The 16,114-nt window shown below is 38.8% G+C and overlaps 1 protein-coding gene and 1 pseudogene across 2 annotated transcripts in view; both read right to left on the reverse strand.

Moving 5' to 3' along the window:
* The window catches only part of SLC44A5 (solute carrier family 44 member 5), a 382,764-nt gene extending 366,687 nt beyond the window's left edge, over positions 1-16,077 (reverse strand). For both annotated transcript variants that reach the window (XM_087866006.1, XM_045802007.2), the window contains exon 1: positions 15,616-16,077. The gene's annotated coding sequence lies outside the window, so the exon portion shown is untranslated. The remainder of the gene's footprint in view (positions 1-15,615) is intronic.
* On the reverse strand, positions 4,892-15,609 carry LOC148109162 (small ribosomal subunit protein eS21 pseudogene; annotated as a pseudogene).
* Positions 16,078-16,114: the final 37 nt, after the last annotated feature.

The raw sequence follows: 16,114 nt of genomic DNA on the forward strand, positions 1-16,114 counted from the left end.
CCATTCACCTGTTGACCGGTACTTAAGTTGTTTCGACATCTTGGCTATTGTGAATAACACTGTGATGAACATGGGAGTACAGACATCTGCTTGAGATCCTGTTTTCATTAAATTGAACATATACCCAGAAGTGGGATTACTGGATCATATGGTAGTCTTATTCTTAATTTTTTGAAAGAACTCCATACTGTTTCCCATAGTGGCTGCACCAATTTACAATCTTACCAATAGTGCACAAGGTTTCCCTTTTCTTCACAACACTTAACTTTTGTCTTTGCAGGAAGGCCATTCTAACAGGTTTGAGGTGACACGTCATTGTGGTTTTGATCTGCATTTCCCTGATGATTAGTGATGTTTGGCACTTTTTCATGTACCCGCCGGGCATTTGTGTGACTTCTTTGGGAAAATATTTTTTCAGTTCTTCTGTCCATTTTTTAATCAAAATGTTTTTTTTATTGAGTTGTAGAAGTTCTTTATATATTTTGGATATTAACCCCTTATCAGTTTTATGATTTCTAGATATTTTCTCCCATTCCATAGGTTGCCTCTTCATTTTGTTTTCCTTCACTGCATAGCAGCTTTTTTAGTTTGATGTAGTAACACTATTTTTGCTTTTGTTGCCTTAGCTTTGGGTGTCAAATCCAAAGACCAATGTTAAGGAGCTTCCATCTATGTTTTGTTCTAGGAATTTTATGGTTTCAGGTCTTATGTTCAAATATTAATCCATTTTCTGTTTATTTTTGTATATGGTGTAAGACAGGGCTCCTGTTTCATTCTTTTACATGTGACTATCCAGTTTCCCAAACACATTTGTTGAAGAGACTATCTTTTCCCCATAGTATATTTTCTTTTGTTGTAAATTAATTGACCATATAAGCATGGGCTTATTTCCAGGCTCTTCTATCTGTTCCATTGATTGATGTGTCTGTTTTTATGCCAAGGCCATATTGTTTTATTATAGCTTTTGTAATAGATTTGAAATCAGGAAGTATGATACCTCCAGCTTTGACCTTCTTTCTTAAGATTGCTTTGGCTATTCAGTCTTTCATGGTGCCACACAAATTTGAGTATTGTTTATTTTTGTGGAAAAATTCCTCTGGAATTTTAATAGGGATTGTGTTGAATCTACAAATCACTTTGCATTGTACAGACATGCTATTTTACATTGTACATCATGCTATTTTAATATTAATTTTCCAGTACAGGATCACAGAATTATTGTTCCATTTATTTGTGTCTTCTTCAGTTTCTTTCATCAATGTCTCATAGTTTTCATTGGATAAACCTTTTGCTTCCTTGGTTAAATTTATTCCTAATATTTTAGTCTTTTTGATGCTTTGTAAATGGGGTTATTTTCTTAATTTCTCTTTCCAATAGATCGTTGTTAGTGTATAAAAACACAACTGATTTCCATGTATTGATTTTGTATCCTGAATCTTTACTGAATTCTGGTAGAATTTTTAAGATTTTCTATATATAATTGTATCAGGAAAACTTGGTTCAGTTTACTTTCACACAAAACACACTTCTAATCACAAATATATATATTATATATATATAGTCTAGTTAAAGGTTTGTCAATTTTTATTATCTTTTCAAAAAAAGAACAGCTCTTGGGAGTCCCGGGTGGCTCAGTCGGTTAAATGTCTGCCTTCAGCTCAGGTCACTATCCCAGGGTCCTGGGATGGAGTTCTCTATTGTGCTTCTTGCTCAGCAGGGAGTCTGCTTCTCCCTCTGCCTGCCACTCTTCCTGCTTGTGTTCTCTCTCTCTCTCTCTCTCTGACAAATAAATGAAATCTTTAAAAAAAACAAAATAAAAAAAAAGGAACAGCTCTTAATTTCATTGATCTTTTCTATTATCTTTTTTGTCTCTATTTATTTCTACTCTGTCTTTGCTATTTCTTTCCTTCTACCAATTTAGGCTTAGTTTTTTCTTTTCTACACCTTGAGGTATAAAGCTAGGTTGTTTATTTGAACTCTTTCTTTTGCCTTAATGAGGCATTTATTGCCATGAACTTCTCTTAACAACTGCTTTTGCTACATCCCCTAATTTTGGTATGTTCCGTTTGCACTGTCATCTGTCTCAGTATATTTCTGGGGATTTCTCTTTTGATTTATTCTTTGATCCATTGGTTGTTCAGTAGCATGTGGTTTGATCTCTACATACTCATGAATTTTCCAGGTTTTTCTTATAACTGATTTCTAGCTTCATACCACTGAATTTGGAAAAAATGCTTGATTTGATTTCAATCTTCTTAAATTTATTGAGACTTCTTTTGTGACCCAATATATAATCCACCCTGGAGAATGTTCCATGTGCACTTGAGAAGAATGTATATTCTGTTGCTGTTGAATGGAATATTCTGTAAAAGTCTGTTAAGTCCACCTGATCTAACATGTAATTCAAGACCTATGTTTTCATTGATATGCTGTCTGGATGATCTATCCATTGTTGAAAGTGGGATACTGAATCCTCCTACTATTGTTATACTGCTATTTCTCCATTCAGATCTGTTTTGCTTTATATTTTTAAGTGCTCCTATGTTGTGTGCTTAATTATTTACAAATTTTATATCCTCCTGATGAATTGACCCATATACCATATAAAATGACCTTTTTTGTCTCTTGTCTGATATAAGTATAGCTACCCCTGCTTTCTTTTGGTTTCCATTAACATGGAATATCTTTTTCCATTCTTTCAATTTCAGTCTATGTGTGTTCTTAAAGGTGAAATTTGTCTTATTTTTTTAATCCATCAGCCACTGAATTGGAGAATTTCATCCATTTACATTTAAAATAATTGACAGATATAGATTTTTTTCCAAACTTTCCTATTTACCCTTCTATAGATGAAAGGACATCTAACTTTCAATGAAGAAAAGACCAATATAGAAGTATAAGGTCTTAAACACAATCTTTTTCTTTAAAGATTTATTTGTTTGAGAGAGAGAAAGAGAGAGAGAGAGACAGCACCAGCAGGCGCAGCAGAGGGAGAGAGAGAGAGAGAGAATCCCAAGCAAACCCATGCTAAGTGCAGAGCCCAACACGGGGCTCGATCCCAGGACCCTGAGATCATGACCTGAGCTGAAACCAGGAGTCAGACCCTTAACCAACTGTGCCACCCAGGGGCCCCTTAAACATAATCTTTTAAATTAAATTTCCTATCCAATTTGTTCCTGTTTTCTCGAGTGTTTGCACACTGGCAGGTAAAATACTGTCAATCAGGTGATGCTTCCTTAAATTTCATTTCTACTGGGGCACCTGGGTGGCTCAGTCAGTTGAGCATCCAACTCTTGATTTCGGCTCACATCATTATTTCAGGGTTGTGAGATGGAGCCCCGAATCCTGCTCTGTGCTCAGCGGGGAGTCTGCTTAAGATTCTCTCTCTCCTCTCCCTCTGCCCCTCCCCCGCTCTCTCCCTCAAATAAATAAATAAAATCTTTTTAAAATGTTCATTTCTAGGGCACCTGAGTGGCTCAGTTGGTTAAAGTGTCTGCCTTTGGCTCATGTCATGATCCCAGGGTCCTGGGATCGAGCCCCGAGTCGGGCTCCCTGCTCAGTGGGGAGCCTGCTTCTCCCGCTCCCTCTCTGTTCCCCCTGCTTGTGTGCACATGCTCTCTCTCACTCGCTCTCAAATAAAATCTTTAAAATAAATAAATCAATAAATTTTTCATTTCTATTGATGTCCCAGTCCTTAATCTTGACCCAGTCTCCTTTCTGAATCCACAAGCTTGGTAGTTGGATTCCCTATACCTTAGGGCACTGTATTGATTACCTGCTTATGGTCTATTCTCTCTACATCTAGTTTCCCATCTGGCTTTTCATATACACTCCAACAAACTTTGCTACAAGACCTGCTACTCTGTCTCCTGGGGCAGCCCCTAGAGTTTCTCACTTTTAACTGGAGAGCCTCATCCAATGTAGGACAAAAATGAGATCCTATGTCAAACCATCACGTTGCCCCAACATAGGAGGTGATGGCTGAGATAGATAGAATCCCTAGAAGCCAATATTTGGGAAATCTTGTCAATCTGAATAATGAAAGTTTCTCTCTCTTGCTTTCAGAATCCCGATGTCATTATAAATCCTCCCATTATATTTCCTACACCCCCAAAACATACACACACACCCTTTTGCTGACACTCAGCCTTAACTGCTTGAGCAATTTCTTCACTGTCTTGAGAACAGGAATAGAATCTCAAATATACCAGGAACTTTCCTAACCTCCCTACAAATCACCTCACCTTCCACCTTCATAGATGAGCAAAAGGGTCTATGCTGTACCTCAGTAAAGAGTAGAAGCTACAGATCTCTTTATTGAAGGTTAAACTATCAGGAGAAAAAAAAAAAAAACAACAGCAAACCTATATAAAAATGTACAGCAAGAAATGAGAGCAATGTTCTGATGATTAAGAAAGAAGAGGATAAAATTTCACACAACTAATTTTTGTGCCAAAAGCAAAAGAAAATCTTAGAAAATATTTACTTTGTGTTCTCAAGAATATTTAGAGGACACTAGATTAAACAAGAGTAATTGGATAAGAAGATGCCAGGGCAATCAAGTTTCTGTTAACCCATACAGTATGTTTAGCAAATTACAAAAAAAAAAAAAAAAAAAAAAAAAGTGTCCCTTCCTTCCCTGCACCAGGTTGCAGATCTTAACTAGCAGAACCTAGACTCAATTTTAGCTTCCAGACCCACCTTTAGTTAGAGGCATTTTTGCAAAGAAAAATTTTTGCACTGGGATGGCAACCAATGGTATTTGGAGGTGGGGCCTTTGGGAGATAATTAGATTTAGATGAGGTCCTGGGACCCCCATAATGGGATTAGTGTCCTTATAAGAAGAGGAGAAAAGGGGGCACCTGGGTAGCTCAGTTGGTTAAGCATCTGATTCTTTTTTTTTTTTTTTTTTTTGAGATTTTATTTATTTATTTGACAGAGATAGAGACAGCCAGCAAGAGAGGGAACACAAACAGGGGGAGTGGGAGAGGAAGAAGCAGGCTCATAGCAGAGGAGCCTGATGTGGGGCTCGATCCCAGAACGCTGCGATCACGCCCTGAGCCCAAGGCAGACGCTTAACCGCTGTGCCACCCAGGCGCCCCAAGCGTCTGATTCTTGATTTCAGTTCAGGTCATGATCTCAGGGCTGTGGGTTAGAGCCCTGACTTGGGCTCCACACTCAGGGCATCTGCATGAGATTCTCTCCCACTCCTTCTCCCTCTCCCTCTGCCCCTTGCCCTACATGCACTTTCTCTCTCTCTCAAAAAAAAAAAAAATAAATAAATCTTAAAAAAAAAAAAAAAAAGAGGAGAGAAGATGATGCTGGGACATAACAAGAAGGTGGTTGTCTGCAAGGGAGGAGGTGTCACCAAAATCCAACCATGCTGACACCCTGATCTCAAACTTCCTAGCCTCCAGAACTATGAGAAAATAAATGTCTTATTTAAGCCACTCAATCTGTGGTATTTTGTTATAGTAGCCTAACTTAAAACAGTTTATAGCCATCTAGTTGGGGATTAGAACTGGTCTCTAGTTTTCTGAGGGAACAAACTCTGAGGGGATGGTCAAACACTAGGGATTCAAGCGAAAGTAAGAAATTCAGCTCCAGGGACAGAGGAAGACACGTTAGATAGGATTTCTACCCATACACAATGAAAGCAATTAGGAGGTCATACTTCAATGCCATCCTCTAGACATTCAGAGACAAGGTATAGACAGATTATCTTTAGCCTCCACAATCAGGCAAAGGGTTAACTCCAAATGTATCTCTAGGCTTTGTTCTCTTTTTTTTTTTTTAAAAAGGATTTTATTTATTATTGTTTATTTATCTGAGAGAGAAAGAGAGCAAGCATGAGGGGCGGAGGAGCAGAGGGAAAGGGAGAAGCAGACTCCCCGCTGAGCAGGGAGCCTGATGTGGGGCTCAATTCCAGGACCCTGGAATCATGACCTGAGCTGAGAGCAGTCACTTAACTGACTGAGCCACTCAGGTGTCCTCCATGTGCACTTTAATACAAAAATTTATTTTCTCTATTTGTTGTACACTAACGTATATATGATCATACATGCTAATTTTGTTGTTAATCTATTTTATTCATGATTTTCTGATTTAGCTACTAATTTCTAATGGTGTAGGGGCACCTGGGTGGCTCAGAGCTGACTTAAGTGGCTGATTCTTGGTTTCAGGTCAGGGCACAATCTCAGGGTCGTGAGATGGAACCCTGCATTGGGTGCCACACTCAGCAGGAAGTCTGCTGGAGATTCTCTTTCCCTCCCTCGCTTCCTCTCCCCCCACTCTCTTGCATGTGCTCTAAAATAAACAAATTTTTTTTTAAAATTACTAATGGGGACACCTGGGTGGCTCAGTCATTAAGCATCTGCCTTCAGCTCAGGTCATGATCCCAGGTTCCTGGGACTGAGTCCCACATCACGCTCCTTGCTCAGCAGGGAGCCTGCTTCTCCCTCTGCCTGCTGCTCCCCCTGCTTGTGCTCTCTGACAAATAAATAAATAAAATCATTTAAAAAAAATTTCTAATGGTGGTATGTTAAAATTTCCTAGTGAGATTATAGATTTGTCAGCTTTCCAATATATCTATTATTTTTGCCCCTTATGGGTGTAGGTTCTGTTGTTAACTACATACAAGTATTTTCCATCTCTTTATTTTTATTCCTTCTGTATGGTTTTGTCTTATGTATATCTCTTGCAAGTAACAAATCTGATAATCTTTCAGAAGATGATTTCATGATTAGTGATATATTTATCTCATTTCTGTCATATTATCTTCATGTCCTGTTTACCAATCTTTTCTCTTTTTCTGTTCCTTTTTCCTCTCTTCTATTGGATTGATAAAATACCTTGTTTCTTTTTCTTCCTAACTGCCAGTTGCTGCCCACAGCTTCTAATACATGTGGAATGTTTCTCAATTGGCAAGCTTCTCTCTATATCTCAGTTACAGCTTTTCTGGAGGATGGCAGCTTACATCTTTATGGTGCCTCCTGGGATCCCTTAAATAAATTTTATGTCTGCTACCAATTGTATATGTTCAGGCAGACTATTCCAGACATACTTTCAAATTTTGGTGAGAATCTGACCAGTTTTTTTCACATCATGTGGTAACAGAAAACTGATCACATTTTTAATATGTATATATAGAAAATAATGTTTATAATGATGGAACCTTTCTAAACATAGCCAATGAAAAACCAATAAAAGGTTCTTTCCGCCTTAACTTGATAATCATCTACAATGTTATTATGAAAGCCCTAACCTCTTGCCATTGTTCTGAAACCTGAAAAATACTACATGTAAGGGGTTTCCAAATATATGCCTGGAGAACAGAACAGAAATATCAAAAGAAAGATATTACTCCAATGGAAAAATATCAAAAGGCTGGACAGATTAATACACACAGAAATCTAATATAATCATTAATCAAAACATGCACATTAAAACCAGCTACAAATTTTCACCTATTAATTTGTCAAAGACTAAAAATAAGTAAGACTGGGAAAAAATTGCTAATTTAGTAACAAATTATTTGACATGTGGTTGGCACATAGTAATTATTTAATAGATGTTTGCTATTATTACTCTCAATAATATTATATTTGTTTCTGACAAGGCTAGGCTAGTGGGAATGTAAACTGATAAAACATTATATATATATGAAATTATATCAAAATTCTTAAAAATGTTTATTAGTCCCTTTGACCTGGGAAGTACATGAATTCCAGTAATATATACTAAGGAAATAATTAGACAAATACACAGAGATGCCAGTTTAAAATGGCTATTATGCCAGTGCTTATAAAAATAAAAATATTAATCTACATGTCCAACAATACGAAATTGGAAAATTAAGTTATATTTATGGAAACATTAAAATGATGACAATTATATATTCATACAAAAATATTCATTTTTAAATGCAGATACAAAATTATTTATGTAGGAAAATCCAACTTTGTAAAAAGATTATGAATATAAATGTGTTCTATGCACAGAGAAAAATCTAAAGGCCATATACCAAAATATTAACTTTAACCATTGCTTATTTTCTTCTTTATGCATACCTTTATTTGTGAGATATTTAAATAGTGAGTACTTATAATCAGATGAATCATTCTTATTTCGAATATAAGTCAGTTAAGACCTTGTCAAAACAACTGACCATCGTGCCAGTCCACTATCTTCCTTGTTCCTTGTACTTTGCCTATGCCTGCCTAAACTTGCCTTTGTTAATCTTTGATCTTGAGGCTTTCTTGCACTATGATTCTGACATACTAGTAACTCAATCACTTACAGCCCTAATCTCAGAGTTTTAACTTTGAACCCATGAGACTTTCCTGGTTACAGTCAATGACTCTTCATCTCTATAACTAAATATACATAGCTTTCTGGCAAGTAAAACTGATTCTCAGTTGAAGACTCTGGTTATACTTTTACAATTGCTGTGTCAGCTACATCCAATTAACTCACTGATAATCCCCTTGACAGGTAATCTCCTTGACAAGTGTTGACCTTCTATAACAACTCAGCTCAGCTGTGGACTCTATAGGCCCTATGTTCCAAACTAAAGGCAATATTCCACCTACAACCAGCTGGCCTTGCTCTAGTTTCCTCCCCAGGAGGCTGCTGGTAACACTTTGGATCCTAGCTCCTTAAACTAGATAAAATATCAGATAAACAGTAAATGCTGAGATTTTGACTATTGAAAATCTATTTTAATAAATAAATTTTGGGGGGCACCTAGGTTGCTCAGTCGATTAAACGTCTCCCTCAACTCAGGTCATGATCCCGGGGTCCTGGGATTGAGCCCCACATTGGGCTCCCTGCAGTGGGAGCCTGCTTCTCTCTATCCTCTGCCACTCCCCCTGCTTATGCTCTCTATATCAAATAATAAAATCTTTTTTAAAATTAATTAATTGATTTTTTAAAAATATATAATATTTAGAAAGATTAGACTTATGGGAACTACCTGTTGAATCATATGTTGAATTACAGATTCAAAATATTCACACAGCAAAGAATTATCACAAACCTTCTGGAGGTAGGATAGTTGGCAGGTTAGTTAACGCTTTATTTTATTCCAGGTATTTCTTTCTTTCCTCTTGATACAATTTTTCTTCTTGATTTCTACATAATTCTAGAAAAGTATGTCTCGTCTGTTTCTAAATTTATTGACATAAAACTCTTTTGGGGAGGGGGTGGGTTACTACTTATTTATGACAACTATCCCACAGCCGTGATCCTCTCCACTCAGAAGTTCTTTGAAATGATCCCACGGGCCTTAGTCAATCAGAGGATGGAGTCATTTGACTCACCCATCCTGCAAATGGCCCCACAGATAGCGGAGGTTTCTGACATTGAGCCTGCCTGTCACCTTGTCAACCTCAGCCACATTCATCTGGATGCATGCGTGGCCCTTGGTGCCAATGATGCGGTTGCTGGAGGAGCATTTCCAGGCCAGGAACAGGTGCAGGAGCTCATGGGCGTCATTCTGCATGTCACGAGGGTGCACCTGCTACCACTCACCCAGAAAAGAGGCATAAAACTCTTTATAGCATTTGCCTGTGATATTTTAAAATTTCCACTAAAAATTTTTTTAAATCTCCCTAAATCATACTATCTCTTATAATTTATAAAACTGTTTAAACATTTCTTATCTGTATCAGCCTTGCCAGAGGCATGTCTATTTTATTACTTTTTTCAAGAATCAGCTTTTATCGATTCTACCGCTTATTTTCTACTACATTAATGTCTGCTTTTGCACATAAATGTTTACAGCAGCTTTATTTATAACAGCCCCAGATTGGAAACAATGTAAATGTCTATCAACAAATTGTGCTATACCCAATGGAATACTACTCAGCAAAAAAGGCACAAACCAGTGATACTCTAAATATGAATGAATCTCAAAATTGTGGTAAATGAAAGAAGTCAGCCAGGAAAGAATACATACTGTATGATTCCATTTATATGAAATTCAAAAATAATATAAATAATATAAACTGAGGTACAGTGTCAGAAAACAGATCAGTGGTTGCCTGGAAACAGGAATAAAGAGAAGGATGGATTACAAAGGGGCATGAGGAAACTTTGGAGTGATGAAAATGTTAAATTAATCGTGTGATGGTTTCATAGGTATATAAATATGTCAAAACTCATCAAATCGTATAATTTAAATGTGAGTTAATTGTACATCAATTTACTTTAATAAAGCTGCTAAATAAGAGCTCCAATATATAGAAACAGATGAGTTTATATAATAAGAATACAAGTAGGTACAATTTAGCTTGATTAGCATAGCTCTCTGGAAAAAGAGAAATGGTTTCTGCTTTTTCTGGTTACAAGGACCTATAAGACCTGCTCAACCGGGGTTGAGCCTGTGTGGCTCATTCGTTAAACGTCTGCCTTTGGCTCAGGTCATGATCCCAGCGTTCTGGGATCGAGCCCCGCATTGAGCCCCGCATCAGCTCCCCACTCATCAGGAAGACTGCTTCTCTCTCTCCCACTACCCCTGCTTGTGTTCCCTCTTTCACTGTCTCTGTCAAATAAATAAATAAAATCTTAAAAAAAAAAAAAAAAAAAGACCTGCTCAACTGATTTTAAGCTTTCCTGGACAGATACAACTGGACTTTATGGAACTTGGACAAGGCACCTAAGCACAATAGGACCTAATGACAACTGAACTGGAAGGCAGGTCCTGGAAAGAACTAATCATCTCCATTTGAAGATGTGAGGGTTTGCTTCTTTTTAAAAGATTATTTATTTGAGAGACAGAAAGCACAAGAAGGGGGGAGGAACAGAATGAGAGGCACAGAGAAAGTCAAGTGGATTCTAAGCTTAGTCTGACGATGCTAGGCTTGACCTCATGACCTTGAGATCATGACCTGAACCAAAACCAAGAGTCAGGCACTTTAACCGACTGTGCCACCCAGGCGCCCCGAAGATGTGAGGCTTTCATCTGCCTCCCTTTCGTGGTAATTCCATTTTCCTCTACCCACTGGCTTCCAATGCTCATAGTTTCTGTTCTTCTATAACTTCTAACTTGCATAACTTTGAACATAATGAGCTGTTTAATTGGTGGGTTGACAGTTGCCCCACTACCAACAGATACCTCTTGCACTTTCTTTGATTCAAATTCCCAAGACAGGCAACCTGACTAGCTAAATTCATCTTTTTGTCACGCCACTGGTAAATTGCTGATCAGCTCATGAACTGACTTCCCTTATGTCAGACTGCCCATCCTTTAGTCCAAACAGCTGTGGTCAAGAGGCAGGAAGGTTCACATAGATCAGGACACAACTCCTTTGAAACCACAAACTGTAGGCAGAGCAGATTTCCACAAAAGGGTATGAGAGAAGCCAGTGCTTGACGTCTCTAGTAGACTAATTTCATGCTGAAATTAGCTCACAAGCCAGGTACCTATATGCAGCCCTTGTTGATATTGATAATCACTTTATGCGTGATCACCTTTTATGACCATGCTACTCTGACTTCTGGCCTAAGTAAGAATTCTATTATTACTGCTGCTCAGGCTGAGGTAGTTTCAGCTTCTTTTTAGAATCTGTCAAGGATAGTCCTCTCCCTCTGGCTCTGGACTGTGCTCTCTCTACTCCTTGGTTTCTAAAGGACCTTTCCCTGTGAAGGTAACATTTACTAAGCACTATGCACCTAATCTGATCTCATAAGCATTCTCTTCATCCTTTTATCAGTTCCTAGGACCCAGGAAATCCTGCCCCTGTCCCTAACATGCTCCTCTCTGTTTTCTGGCTTAAAGTAAAGACTGGTTTTACCTTTCAGTGAAACATAGTTCCTTTACCTATTGTGGTCCAAACTAGAATCTGAATTTACACTCTGCTCTTATTTGGGAAAAACTGATCGTTTGAAGTTCCTGAGCCAGCAAGTTAAAAAAACAAAAACGAACACAACCCCCCCCCCTCCACGAATACACAGATTAATCCTTCACGTGTAAAAGAGGTCTTCAGAAGAAAAATTCACCATAAAGATTAGTTCCTGGGATCTAAGCCAAACAGCTACATCTAGTGTTTAAAGTGGGATCAACAATTTTTAAGTAAGATCTTTGCTCTAAAAACAAAAGTGTCACGGAAAGAGAAACTGGTTTTTCAAAGTCAAGATTAGCAAAGCCTTAAGTGACTCCCAGAAGCCTGATAGAGGTACTAATGTAAGTTCCTTTTCTAGGGGCACCTGGGTAGCTCAGTCAGTTGAGCGTCCAACTCCTGATCTAGGATTAGGTCATGATCTCAGGGTCATGAGGTCGGCCTCGGTGCTGGGCATGGACCCGCTTAAGATTCTCCCCCACTAGAAGGAAGGGAAAAATGAAGGGGGAAAATCAGACGGGGAGATGAACCATGAGAGACTATGGACTCCGGGAAACAAACTGAGGGTTTCAGAGGGGAGGAGGGAGGGGAATGGGTTAGCCCGGTGATGGGTATTAAGGAGGTCATGTACTGCATGGGGCACTGGGTGTTATAAGCAAACAATGAATCATGGAACACTACATCAAAAACTAATGATGTACTGTATGGTGACTAAGATAACTTTAAAAAAAAAAAGACTCACCCCCTCTGACCATCCTCCCCCCTTAAAAAAAAATCCCTTTTCTATTAAATAATTTTTCCTACTAATATAATGCAGTATGTGTGGCTTTATTACTATTTCTAGAAAAACAGAGTAAGAGTTCTATTTGAAAAAGGCAAGAGAAAAAAAATCAGGTACCCAAAAGCTTAATGGTGTTGTTTCCCACCAAACACATTAGATTATTACAGTTCTATCATCATTTTTTCTTATTTAACTGAGAGAGAGAAAAAATATAAATACTACCGAGAGTTTTGCACTTGGCTCAAAGTCACTTTATCTCAAACTTTGGTCATAACTCTTAATAATTTATTTTTTTAAGTAACCTCTACCCTCAACGTGGGGCTTGAACTCATGACCCCAAGATCAAGAGTTGCACGCTCTATCAACTGAGCCAGCCAGATGACCCAGGTTTTACTAATTTCAGTACCCATACAGATGATCCTTCCATTAAGTTGGCCTCTTAGTTCTTTGACTTCTTTTCCTACAATAACTTTGTTCTCTGTTCTGTTTCAACTACTTATTTCCATGATGATAACCTAGACCTTGTCTTTGTGACTGTACTCCTCTACCTGACAACCCTCAATCTTTTCAGCTCATTCTCTCCAATGTTTCATTTTCATTAATTTTTCAAACCTACTAGGCATGCCAATCCATCGAACCCACCCCTCCGCACTGGCCCTCATCCCCTCACATCCTAATTTCCAGAAACTCTGAAGAAAGAGGAGTCTGTACTATCAATTTTTCACTTTCTTCTTTCCTCAAATTTCCAACACTTCCTCACTCTCTACCGATAACTTCTCCCTATTTGATCAAGAAACAAAAACAACCTGAAGAAAACCTCCAACTACTCCCTCCATCACATCTACCACACTATCAGCATCTGAACGCATATTCTTACTTTACCTGTGCGAGGATTTTCTCCTCAGAAATGTATGCATACATAGCAAATTTTCATTTAACGCCAAAGGATTTTCACATCTATCTAAAGCTTATTCAAGGGTCCCAGGTTAAGAACCACATAACCACTGGGGTTAAGAATGACCTCTCTTTATGTCATATTCCCATCAGTTAGGGGGAGATGGCAAGGGATGAAGTAACACCGGGAAGCTATTTGAATTATTTCACCTAAAAATATAGTAAAAGTTTTGTGGAACAGAATCCAACTAAAAAAGTGTTCATTGAGAGCTGATTCCATGTTTACCATGGAGCAAAATTTAGAAATACTGTTTGACATGATATCATCCTATACATTACTTAACTGCAAAGGGAAAAATATACCTTTACAACAGAACTGCCTGTTACTACCTTAATCAAACAATCAAACTTACCAGTAACAGTGAGATAAACCTGACATTACACAGTATGACCTAATAAGTAGTCCTGCAAAATACGTTTAATGTAAACTACTCAAGCCTCCAGGAACTTGCAGTTTATAGGAGATACGAGGTTTAGAAGCAAAAATGAATACAATCAGACAACTTAGAAATACGGGATTCTTCAGGACAACTGGCTTTGTTTCTTTAAAAATATCAAAATTATTGGGGGGAGGTATTAGTAAAGAGATTAGATTAAAATTTTATGGTTAAAAGAGACCAAAGAAAGTTAAAACCCACTGCAATACGTAATTATTGATAGGATCCTGGTTCAAAAACAAACTACATACAAAAGGCATTTAGAGGACTACTGGGGAGATCTAAATATTGACTGGATATTAAATGATATTAGAGAATAATAGTTCATTTTCTTAGGTGTGATAAAAGTTTTGTAGTTATATAGGACAACGTCCTCACAGGAGATGTACAGCTAACATACTGGGAAGTGAAGTATCTTACGGTTTCAACTTAGGGCTCTGACAAAAACAAAATGACACCAAACACACACACACATAAGTAAGACAATAATAATTCTTTCCCTATGTTCATCTGTTTTGTTTCTTAAATTCCATATGAGTGGACAATAACAATTTTTAAATCTATGTGATGGGCATAAGGGTGATTTTGTATTTTTTGTTCATCTTCCTTGTTGTTTAAAACGTTCAGAATAAAATTGAAAAAATTAGGGGTGCATTAGTCAAATCCTACACATCTTTTTTTTTTCCCACTAAATCCTACCCATCTTTAACAGTCCACTTTGTGTTTTACTTCAAGCCCTCTTAGAAGGCTTTCTTAATGACTCCAGGACAAACTATGTTCTCTCTGTTCCGAATTTGCCTGGTACTTCGACTTTGAATTTGGCACATAATTAACATTCTGCCTTATGCCCAGTCTCAATAAATACATCATAAATCCCCAGAGGACAAAGTGGAAGGTTCCTGTAGGAAACTACAATAACAGGATATAGGAATGAAAAAGCTAAATTAGAACGAGATCATGGCCGGCCTTTACCAGGCAAAAAAGATTATTTAGCAAGTTAACAAGATGTAGTGGTGACTGATGAGAGCCTAAACTAGCATGGTAGCGATAAAAATGAAAAATCCTAGTTCCACCTGGGTGGCGCACTGGATTAAGGTTAAGCGTCTGCCTTAGGCTGGGGTCATGATCCCACATCCGCGGATCAAGCCCCACACCCCGCTCCCCGCCAGGCAGGGAGCCAGCTTCCCCCACTCCCTCTGCCGGGGCTCCCCCTGCTTGTGCTCTCTCTGTCAAAAAAAATAAATAAAATCTTTAAAAAAACAAGAAAAAAAAAAGAAAAGAAAGAAAAGTCCTGGGAATTATGGGGAACATTACATTCCCCTTGCTCTGGGGCTCTTACTAGCTTTCACAAAATGCTATCCAAACCTGCACAGTTCTATAAATCCCGCCAGCACTGTTAATGTTACAACTTCCGTCTCTGAACTCAGGGTCTAACTGGAAGAGAGAGTGACTTTAAGTAGAATTCTTCAGGCGAACATTCACTTGCGACATTCATTCGCTGAACCAGGAGCTTTAGATAGGTTCATCTTATTTCCAAGGACACTGCACAACCACACACGTGGGAAGTAATAGCCTTGGGAGTATTAGAAAAGGTCAACTTTACCTAAGAGATTGAATTCTCCTGTTTTCTGAAGTACAGCACATCCTTTGGTCTTCGAACCAGAGTCTAATAGTAAAGCGTACTTTGGTTACTTAAAGCAGAAACGATGTGGGTCTGACCGGTTTTCCGGACAGCTGTCAAGGCGGCGGGCAAGGGAGGTTATCTCTCCGCCAGCCGTTGGCGCACACCGCGCAGAGGTCCCTCGCCGCGCCCTCTCACCCAGATTCCCAGCTTGCCCCGCGCCGCCCGCTCCCCCTCCCGCGGCGCCTGCCCGCCCTCTGGCTCCAGCCACGGAACGCGAATCTGGGACCCCTCTCTGCACGGCCCTCCACTGCCTTCGAGAAGTCGCGTCGTGTAAACTCAGGGCTCGAGGGAAACGAAGCCTTTTCGTGGATCACCCCTCCTCGGGACCCCTTAGGCCCCAGATCGTTAGAGACCCCTCCCCCACCTGCCCAAGGTCGTTCGAACGCTGCCGAAAAGGCCTCTCACTACATCGCGCACG

Source organism: Ursus americanus, chromosome 12, assembly GCF_024610735.1.
Source record: "Ursus americanus isolate L20-20 chromosome 12, mUrsAme1.1.p, whole genome shotgun sequence".
NCBI classification, from domain to species: Eukaryota; Metazoa; Chordata; class Mammalia; order Carnivora; family Ursidae; genus Ursus; species Ursus americanus.